The sequence below is a fragment of the Oncorhynchus masou genome, unplaced genomic scaffold (assembly GCF_036934945.1).
Source record: "Oncorhynchus masou masou isolate Uvic2021 unplaced genomic scaffold, UVic_Omas_1.1 unplaced_scaffold_3547, whole genome shotgun sequence".
Taxonomy (NCBI): Eukaryota; Metazoa; Chordata; class Actinopteri; order Salmoniformes; family Salmonidae; genus Oncorhynchus; species Oncorhynchus masou.
This window is the reverse complement of record NW_027009954.1, coordinates 1-10,962: the sequence shown is the minus strand read 5'-3', so window position 1 is coordinate 10,962 and position 10,962 is coordinate 1. Positions and strand designations below refer to the sequence as shown.

The following is a 10,962-nucleotide window of genomic DNA, read 5'->3' as shown; positions in this document are numbered from 1 at the left end:
TATTTATTTATTTTATTACTTTTTACCCCTTTTTCGTGATATCCAATTGGTAGTTACAGTCTTGTCCCATCGTTGCAACTCCCGTACGGACACGGGAGAGGCGAAGGTCAACAGCCATGCGTCCTCCGAAACTCGACCCTGCCAAGACACACTGCTTCTTGACACACTGCTTGCTTAACCCGGAAGCCAGCTGCACCAATGTGTTGGAGGAATCACTGTACAACTGGCGACCGAAGTCAGCGTGCATGCGCCCGGCCCGCCACAAGAAGTCGCTAGAGTGCGAAGGACATCCGGCCAGCCAAACCCTCCCCTAACCCAGATGACGCTGGTCCAAGTGTGAGCCTCCTCATGGGTCTGCCAGTCGCGGCCGGCTGCAACACAGCCTGGGATCAAACTGTAGTGATCAGACTGCAGTGACGCCTCAAGCACTGTAATACAGTGCCTTACACCGCTGCATCAGTTGGGAGGACACAGTGTAAATTCTACTGCACAATCACATTTGGCCTTTTGACAAGTTATTGTCTTATTAAGTTTGTACAGCAAAGTGTGATTTTAACTCTGGAAATAAATCTGCATGTCAACTACTACAGTTCTGTTATGAGAATTATGTTTTCAAGGTTCATAACCCAATTCAATTATACTACTCAGTCTACGACCTAGAATTTGTAAGATACTGGTCGAATGAAACAGACGGAGGCCCAGATAAAATAGTAAACAATGTTTATTTACGAGAGTGCTGGTTAGTTGGAAAAAAACATTCATTTTATACTGGCTTCTTACGCACATACTTTCACACACAAACATTAGGTCTCCTACGCACATACATACACACAACAGTTGGTATCCTACGCTCATACTGTCCCACTACCCAGCCGACAAAGATTAGGGAGACCTTGGGACCTTGAGACGTACTCCCTGTCCTTTCACAAATCTCTAGTCTTAGAATTCTACTGACTAACAATTTTATACAATTATATGGCTTCAGGGTGGAATATTCTAGTCATTCATTTAAACCTATAAATTCCATCAACAAGTTACAAAAGCCAATAGGGATAGTATAGTGAAATACATTTTTTGATAGTTGTTTCCTTGCCCTGAAAGCAATATGAGGATTTGAAGTCTGACTGCAATCCACAATTTGGTTTCATTCAACTAGCCAATGCAAGCAAATAGCAGTTAGCACTACTTTCAAGTCAGCCTCTCATGTTTACCAAAATGTCATGCCAAAATCGTTGCAAAATCATTTAAAAACAAGTCATTGAGTTAAAATCAATTTAGGAGATGATTTGGACATGGAATTTTAAACTGAATTCTAAATGGACTTTTTTTGGTTTTTGGTCCCAAAATGCTTATAAGCATTTATTGGAATTGGCTAGTTTTAATCACAATGAGTGTGGATTGCAGTCACCCCTTGTCCATAGACTTCTTTTAAAATGAGGAAACAAATACCTAAATATGTAATTTGCTGAAGTAACTATTTTAATAATATCTACAAATATCTCAAAATGCACTCCTTTTGAAAACCTTAGCAAATATACAGTGCAATTGGAAAGTATTCAGACCCCTTGACTTTTACCATATTTTGTTACGTTACAGCTTTATTCTAAAATGGATGAAATCATTTCCCCCCCTAATCAATCAACATACAATACCCCATAATGACAAACCAAAAACAGGTTTTTAGAAAGGTTTGCAAATAAAAAAAATGAAATATCACATTTACATAAGTATTTACAATATCACATTTACATTTACAATATCACATTTACATAAGTATTCAGACCCTTTACTCAGTACTTTGTTGAAGCACCTTTGGCAGTGATTACAGCCTCAAGTCTTCTTGTGTATGGTGCTACAAGCTTGGCACACCTGTATTTGGGGAGTTTCTCCCATTCTTCTCTGCAGATCCTTTCAAGATCTGTCAGAATGGATCGGGACCGTCACTGCACAGCTATTTTCATATCTCTCCAAAGATTTTTGATTGGGTTCAAGTCCTGGCTCTGGCTGGGCCACTCAAGGACATTCAGAGACTTGTCCAGAAGCCACTCCTACGCTGTCTTGGCTGTGTTCTTAGGGTCGTTGTTCTGTTGGAAGGTGAACCCATCGCCCCAGTCTGAGGTCCTGAGCGCTCTGGAGAAGGTTTTCATCAAGGATCACTCTATACTTTGCTCCATTAATCTTTTCCTCGATCTGGACTAGTCTCAGAGTCCCTGCCACTGAAAGACATCCCTACCACCACCATGCTTCACCGTAGGGATGGTGCCAGGTTTCCTCCAGAAGTGACGCTTGGCAGTCAGGCCAAAGAGTCCAATCTTGGTTTCATCAGACCAGAGAATCTTGCTTCACATGGTCGGAGAGTCCTTTATGTGCCTTTTGGCAAATTCCAAGTGGACTGTCATGTACTGTTTACTGGGGAGTGGCTTGCGTCTAGCCACTCTACCATATAAAGGCCTGATTGGTACAGTGCTGCAGAGATGGTTGTCCTTCTGGAAGGTACTCCCATCTCAACAGAGGAACTCTGGAGCTCTTTCAGAGTGACCATAGGGTTCTTGGTCACCTCCCTGACCAAGGCCCTTCTCCCCCGATTGCTCAGTTTGGCCGGGTAAACAGCTCTAGGAAGAGTCTTGGTGGTTCCAAACTTCTACCATTTAAGAATGATGGAGGTTATTGGGGACCATCATTGCTGCAGAAATTGTTTGATACCCTTCCCCAGATCTTTGCCTCGACACAATCCGACACAATTTTACTCTGACATGCACTGTCAACTGTGGAACCTTATATAGAAAGGTGTGTGCCTTTCCAAATCATCTCCAAATCAATTGAATATCACAGATGGACTCCAATCAAGTTGTAGAAACATAAAGGATGATCAATGGAAACAGGATGCACATGAGCTCAATTTTGTGTCTCATAGCAAAGGGTCTGAATACTTGTTTGGGGATAGTTCAAAGTGACATTCGTTATAGAATAGATGTTTCGGCGGTGTGTCGTTCTTCGCGTTCACTGATGCCGAATTCCTAGCTGCAGACTAGTAATTAGTATCAAAGACTTGTTCTTATTCTGTCGGTATCGATAGTTCAAGTGGTTTAACCACGTGGTATGGTTAAACGATTCAGAAATGGTCTACAACCTTTCGTCCCCCTCCTAATGGAGAAAAACATGGTCTACTGATAATTTCTCAAATGTTCCTTTATTTTACTAGACAAGTTAGTTAAGAACAAATTCTTATTTTCAATGATGGCCTAGGAACAGTGGGTTAACTGCCTGTTCAGGGGCAGAATGACAGATTTGTACCTTGTCAGCTTGGGGATTTGAACTTGCAACCTTTCAGTTGCTAGTCCAACACTCTAACCACTAGGCTACCCTGCCACCCCGTGGGGTTTTATTCAGAATGGCAGACAAGGGCTGTCCCAGGATGTCTGACCCAAACTGGGCTCAGGGGCGGTCCTCTGATTTAGTTCAAATCAAAAGGGAATTGTATTTTTCTTCATTAAACAGTCCACAATCATATGACACCATTATTCAAACAGTATCATCTTCACTTATTCATCTTATACAACAATTAGATGTAAACCTCATATCTGTGCTTTGGCAAAGTGGGTGGGGTTATATCCTTCCTGTTTGGCCCTGCCCGGGGGTGTCCTCGGATGGGGCCACAGTGTCTCCTGACCCCTCCTGTCTCAGCCTCCAGTATTTATGCTGCAGTAGTTTATGTGTCGGGGGGCTGGGGACAGTTTGTTATATCTGGAGTACTTCTCCTGTCCAATTTGGTGTCCTGTGTGAATCTAAGTGTGCGTTCTCTAATTCTCAGCTTCTCTCTCTCTTTCTCTCTCTCGGAGGACCTGAGCCCTAGGACCATGCCCCAGGACTACCTGACATGATGACTCCTTGCTGTCCCCAGTCCACCTGGCCGTGCTGCTGCTCCAGTTTCAACTGTTCTGCCTTATTATTATTCGACCATGCTGGTCATTTATGAACATTTGAACATCTTGGCCATGTTCTGTTATAATCTCCACCCGGCACAGCCGGAAGAGGACTGGCCACCCCACATATGCTCTCTCTAATTCTCTTTCTTTCTCTCTCTCGGAGGACCTGAGCCCTAGGACCATGCCCCAGGACTACCTGACATGATGACTCCTTGCTGTCCCCAGTCCACCTGGCCGTGCTGCTGCTCCAGTTTCAACTGTTCTGCCTTATAATTATTCGACCATGCTGGTCATTTAGGAACATTTGAACATCTTGGCCATGTTTTGTTATAATCTCTACCCGGCACAGCCAGAAGAGGACTGGCCACCCCACATAGCCTGGTTCCTCTCTAGGTTTCTTCTTAGGTTTTGGCCTTTCTAGGGAGTTTTTCCTAACCACCGTGCTTCTACACCTGCATTGCTTGCTGTTTGGGTTTTAGGCTGGGTTTCTGTACAGCACTTTGAGATATCAGCTGATGTACGAAGGGCTATATAAATACATTTGATTTGATTTGATATCTGAGGCTATTATATAAACAGCGTTATGGTAATGTGGCCACACCGTCTCTCTTGAGCTTCCCAAGTTGTGCCAAACGCACCAGTTCGTAGCTGGATTCTTCACCAATCTTTTACACTTTCTCTGGGACATGAAATTTGTTCGTACCTCACGTTCTGTGAGGTGGAAGGATTTCCTTTGTCTCCATGAAAACTACTCTCTATAACTGTGTGTCGATGAGGCAGGGAATTTACGGGGAAATTCCTTGGGAATTTACGACCTCACTCTGCCCACAGCAGTCTGGTTGTAGAAGCAGAGAGCGGGGGATGGTGCTCGCTGTACTCAAAGAGGGCAACATCATGACACTACTCTCACCACCTGGGAGTGGCCCATCAGGAAGTCCAGTACCCAGTTGCACAGGGCGGGTCGAGACCCAGGGTCGATGACGAGTTTGGAGGGTACTATGGTGTTAAAAGCAAATTGGAGTGGGTCTAGGGTGTCAGGTAGGGTGGAGGTGATATGGTCCTTGACTCGTCTCTCAAAGCACTTCAGTAGCTCAGTTACCTTAACTTTTTTGGGAACAGGAACAATGGTGGCCCTCTTGAAGCATATGGGGACAGCAGACTGGGATAAGTATTGATTGAATATGTCCGTAAACACACCAGCCAGCTGTTCTGCGCATGCTCTGGGGACGTGGCTGGGGATGCCGTCTGGGCCTGCAGCCTTGCGAGGGTTAACACGTTTAAATGTTTTACTCATGTCGGCTGCAGTGAAGAAGAGTCCCAGGTTTTGGTAGCGGGCCATGTCAGTGGCACTGTATTGTCCTCAAAGCGAGCAAAGACGTTATTTAGTATGCCTGGGAGCAAGGCATCCTGGTCCGCGATGGGGCTGGTTTTCTTTTTGTAATCCTCTTGTGTCTGAGCCTTTGAAGTTGTCCTGCTTCCTTTGTAGTCCTTCCTTTGAAGGCCTTGAATATTCGGTCCGACTTGGCTCATCACTTTGTTGGGTTGAAAGGTTGGCTGAAACATTATCAACAACATAGTGGTTATGGAAAATCACAAATAGTTTACCACAATATTACCATAATAATTTACGGACATTTTGACAGCATTAACATAAACAAACAGCAGTATTAGGGTTTGTTCACCTAGGGGCGAGCATAGATAATAGATTTTTCTTAAACTTTCCCTGATTTCCATATACACACTTTTGTCATGTTTTGCTATGTGTACCATACCCTCAGTCTGAATCAAACAGTAATTATTACCTTAGATTGACTGATTGCTTTGAGATTCCTCAGTATCTCAATCTCCAAACTTCTTCGGAACTGAATATGCTCGTCATTGATTTTCTTTATTTCAACACATTGCATCTCTTTCTTCATCTCTTCCTCAGTCTGAAAAAATATAACTGTGGAATAACTAGCCGACTAGTCCAGCAACTTACATATTGACACATTACACTGTATGTCTACATTTTGGAATGATTCAAGAACAATGACATGTAGACGAATAAATGCAAGACCTACTGTAACTGACAATAACAACACATGATTACCTCGTTTATTAATGTTAAACACAATATAAGTTCATACGTTTGCTAAGTTAATGTAATATTGCTGGGTCTTACCAATTCCTCAAAGCATTCTCCAAATCTGTGTTTCTCCAGTCCTGGGAACTTTGCTCCAGATTTAAAGAGATCCTCCAAGCTTCTGGCAACAAGGTGTAGAACTTCAAACTCGTAGGCGTAGACATTGCCATCTTCACATTACAGGAGAACCAGCTGCCATCCTGCAGCCGAACAGCGGAAGTCATCCAGGGCACCAATGACCACCATCTCCATTCTCTTTGGAAGGTAGCAGTCTTTCCAAACTTCTAACTGTCCATCATCTCCAGCGTAAACAGTGTCCTCCAGACCCCCGATTCTCAACTCGCAACTTTTCGGCTTTGCAAGAGGTATCTTGTTGTTGCGATGTTTCGACACAATCTTTTCGATTTGGCCGAGGAATTCGACAGCATCTGTGGCAACAACTGACAATAATTAGAAACTATATTTAACATTGTATATGTCAAGAGTGCAGAACATCCTACTTACAACCTGCAAATATAGACATTTTGTATTATTAGCCATCTCATTCAAAGATGCAGTCCTGGATCTTATTAAGCACAACATATTTTATAAATTGAATTCGTAACATATCATCTGAATTGCATACAGAATAAAAACATGTAATAATAAGGATTTGCAGGACGTAACGTATCATGTGATGGTGTAGTACAGGAGGCACGTTTTGGCTCCTGTGCACCACTTTCAAAACTACTGGTTGAAATGATACAACAGTTCCGGAGCATCTCTTTAAACATACAATGATGGGTGGTTCTCACATATCACATATCAGATGTTCAACCATTGTTCCACAATAAACATGATGACAGACTAACCAGAGCAATAAGAGAGCAATAAACATGATGACAGACTAACCAGGGAGAGCAATACACATGATGACAGACTAACCAGGGAGGGCAATAAACATGATGACAGACTAAGCAGGGAGAGCAATACACATTATGACAGACTAACCAGGGAGAGCAATACACATGATGACAGACTAACCAGGGAGAGCACTAAACATGATGACAGACTAAGCAGGGAGAGCACTAAACATGATGACAGACTAACCAGGGAGAGCAATAAACATGATGACAGACTAACCAGGGAGAGCACTAAACATGATGACAGACTAACCAGGCAGAACACTAAACATGATGACAGACTAACCAGGCAGAACACTAAACATGATGACAGACTAACCAGGCAGAACACTAAACATGATGACAGACTAACCAGGCAGAACACTAAACATGATGACAGACTAACCAGGCAGCACACTGAACATGATGACAGACTAACCAGGCAGAACACTAAACATGATGACAGACTAACCAGGCAGAACACTAAACATGATGACAGACTAACCAGGCAGAACACTAAACATGATGACAGACTAACCAGGCAGCACACTGAACATGATGACAGACTAACCAGGCAGAACACTGAACATGATGACAGACTAACCAGGCAGCACACTAAACATGATGACAGACTAACCAGGTAGAACACTGAACATGATGACAGACTAACCAGTCAGCACACTGAACATGATGACAGACTAACCAGGCAGAACACTAAACATGACGACAGACTAACCAGGCAGCACACAGAAACATGATGACAGAACTAACAGATAAAAGCAGACAACAGCCATTTTGGGTAAGCACTAAACATGTAAGACTTACCAGGGACAGAATATGTGTATGGACAGAGGTTCTCACATGGAGAGCGGGAGTTCCAGACTGGGGGCCTGGCTTTAGAGCAATACGGGAGTTCATGACTGACAGGGTAACCATGGAGAGGGTTCCAGAGTACACATGAGACATGGACGGGAGTTCCAGAGCTGGGGGCCTGAACTGCTGTATGGAGACTTTCCAGATGACTGCTTTAAGGAGTTCTCACATGGAGCGGGAGTTCCAGAGCTGGGGGCCTGCACTGCTTTAAGGACGTTCTCACATGGAGCGGGAGTTCCAGAGCTGGGGGCCTGCACTGCTTTAAGGACGTTCTCACATGGAGAGGGAGTTCCAGAGCTGGGGGCCTGCACTGCTTTAAGGACGTTCTCACATGGAGCGGAGCCTGTTGCGAGGGAGGGTGAGGAGGCCAGTGTCAGAGGAGCGCAGTAAATCGGTGGGAGTGTAGGAGGTTGGAGAGGTATGTCAGGGCCAGTCTATTTGTCGGTGAGCAAGAGTTGCTTGAAGATGATGCTGGATTGAACTGGGAGCCAGTGAAGTTTGATGAAGGTTGTGATGTCCCAAGGTCTGGTGTGTGTGAGGACTCTGACAGCTGAGTTTGAATTGTATGGAACTAGGTCCAGTGTTTTGTCAGGGAGTCTGTAGAGAATGGTGCTGCAATAGTCCAGGCGTGAATGAGGGTTTCAGCAATGGGGTCGGTGATAGTGGGTCCGAGTTGTGACGTGTTGGAGGTGAAAAAAGCTGTCTTTGCGTAATACATACTGTAGGCCTACGTTGGTTAGCATAGGGAAAATATGGCTTTGTTTGGCGGCACAAAATGTACAGCTACTGTATTGTTTTAATGTCCAATAGGGCAGGTAATTACAGTCAATTCTTAATTAAACTTTAATTTTGGAAATGTAAAATCCAAGTCCGGAATGATTCTTCAATGGAGGTGGTGAAAAGGGAACCGGGTGTCACAGACACTCACTGACCAACGCAGACAAACAACCTCCTCACAGCTGAGACATCAGTCCAAATACCATCACCCATCACCTACATCCATGTTTTCTTCTGTCACACTGTTCACATGCATTCACCTGCAGATCCACAAACACATTGATTGAATGTTTCTTCTGTCACACCAATCGAACACTTGATAGCCTACCTATATAATGAGATATCTTCATTTAACATTTCTTCTTTGGCACTGATGAATCTGGTGTCCAGAGCTATCTGTCTTCTCTGATGTCCAGGTCCCACCGACTTTCAGAGAGATTCGTCACGCATCCCGGCCAAAATCCTAGTTTGAAAAATGTACTACTTCTCAAACCTCGTACAAGTCTCCCACAGGCACATGTGGTGATTTAATGGACATGCTTGAGTCACTATTATATGTCAACATAGGAATTGGACCACTCTGCATTAATACGACAGAGGAAGAAACATGTATGATGAAAACTATGAAAAGAAAGCAGCAAAGATGTGTTATAAACAATTGTCAATAGATTATGGTATAAATCAGACAAACGTGATATACTTGATGTGTTCCCATTTAGAGCCGTGACTAGTTAGTAATGCTTCTTTTAATGGGTCCCAAATGTACAGTAGGGCATCTGAGCTACAAACATATTAGAAATGGAGGTTGTTTGGACCACTGAATTCTAAAAGGCCAATAACTTAAAAAATCACTTAAAGGAATAGTTTGAGATTTTGGCAATTGTTCTACTTACCCAGAGTCATATGAACTCATGGATACCATTTTTTTGTCTGCATGTAGTTTGAAGGAAGTTGAAAATCGTCTCTGGAGGGAATGCTAAATAGAATCAGCGCAACGAATGGAAATCTAGAGGGGTCAGCTAGCTTTTTGATTTCCTGGTGGATTTTTAAAGAATCGGCCTTAGGCCTTATATAGTATAGAATGACAACCAAAATTGTCAGCTGAATCAGACATTTCCTTTTAAAGGCCATTGGATGACAATACACTACAAAGACAAAAAGACATTCGGCTGATACCTTCTTTTTCCTTCTCACAGCGAAGAAACTCAGTCTTTATCTCCTTTAACCTGTAAAAAAATGATAAAAACAGTATACATTTTGTTTTAATAAACTGTAGAATTATGAATTAATTTAACTAAAACAACAAGAAATACACATTTGCAAATTAGGTAAGGAACCCAGACATGCCTTGAGTAAATTCTTAAACAATTGAAATTCAGCAAGTCAATAAATGTAATAAACAAAGTGTGGGCCAACGTCATTTCCATGTAAATAACCTGGAGCCTCATATATATATATCATCTCTTACATTTTAAAATTGAAATATCTTTACCCCATTGATGTCATGATTCCCCGATGACTGTTGGGAAAACAATACAAATGCTGGTGAACAAGTAGGTAAACAAAAGCACTTAAAGTCGAAGAATCCACACCAAAATGAATAAACACTACTCATGAATAATATAGATCAAAACAATTTTGGGATTGGTCTACCATCCCATCAAATCAACATGACAATTACAATTTTAAATGTCGTTCCAATAAATCCTGTATTTGAGTGAAACACACCTAATAAAGTTGAAATCGGCTTACATTAAGTAGTTGTATACACCTAAGCATTCCGTATAAACCTAGGGATGGGCATTCAACTTTGTTTTGACTGTTTGAGTACTCCAGTACTCAAATAAAAAATAAGCTGTTTCTAGAACAATGTCTGCACTGGGAAATATGTCAACAATGTCCAATTTATCATTACAATTACAGGTAAGGAATTTATTGAAACTGTAATATCAACTGCTTATAGTGTATCCTGGAACACATCTTCAATAAAGGAGTCACCTCAGTGTGGCGCTTGCTTATAGAAGCCTATGGCTGTGCAATTTCATAGCCTTGTTTTGCTAATATAGACGCTCTTATTTCCCGAGCACTTATCACAGTCAATACACATATTGTATAGTAAAAGCATGATTTAATATAAGAGATTAAAAAAGAACAGAATACTGCGAAGTGATTCGCATCTCGCGTCTGAACAGTTATTCACAAAGGATGGTAATTTGAAACGGGTCTCAATTCGGCATGTTGAAACACATATTTTTCAGGGTTACAAACCTAAATCTGTCTTCTTATTGATATACAGACGTTCAATTTAGTTCATTATGCGGTTCCTTGGAATGATCTAAATGTATTAACAATTTTTCATTGAACACTGCATTGGGATGAA

General features: G+C 42.3%; 1 pseudogene; it reads right to left on the bottom strand.

Moving 5' to 3' along the window:
* Positions 1 to 703: 703 nt before the first annotated feature.
* LOC135534541 (uncharacterized) lies at positions 704 to 10,189 on the bottom strand (annotated as a pseudogene).
* Positions 10,190 to 10,962: the final 773 nt, after the last annotated feature.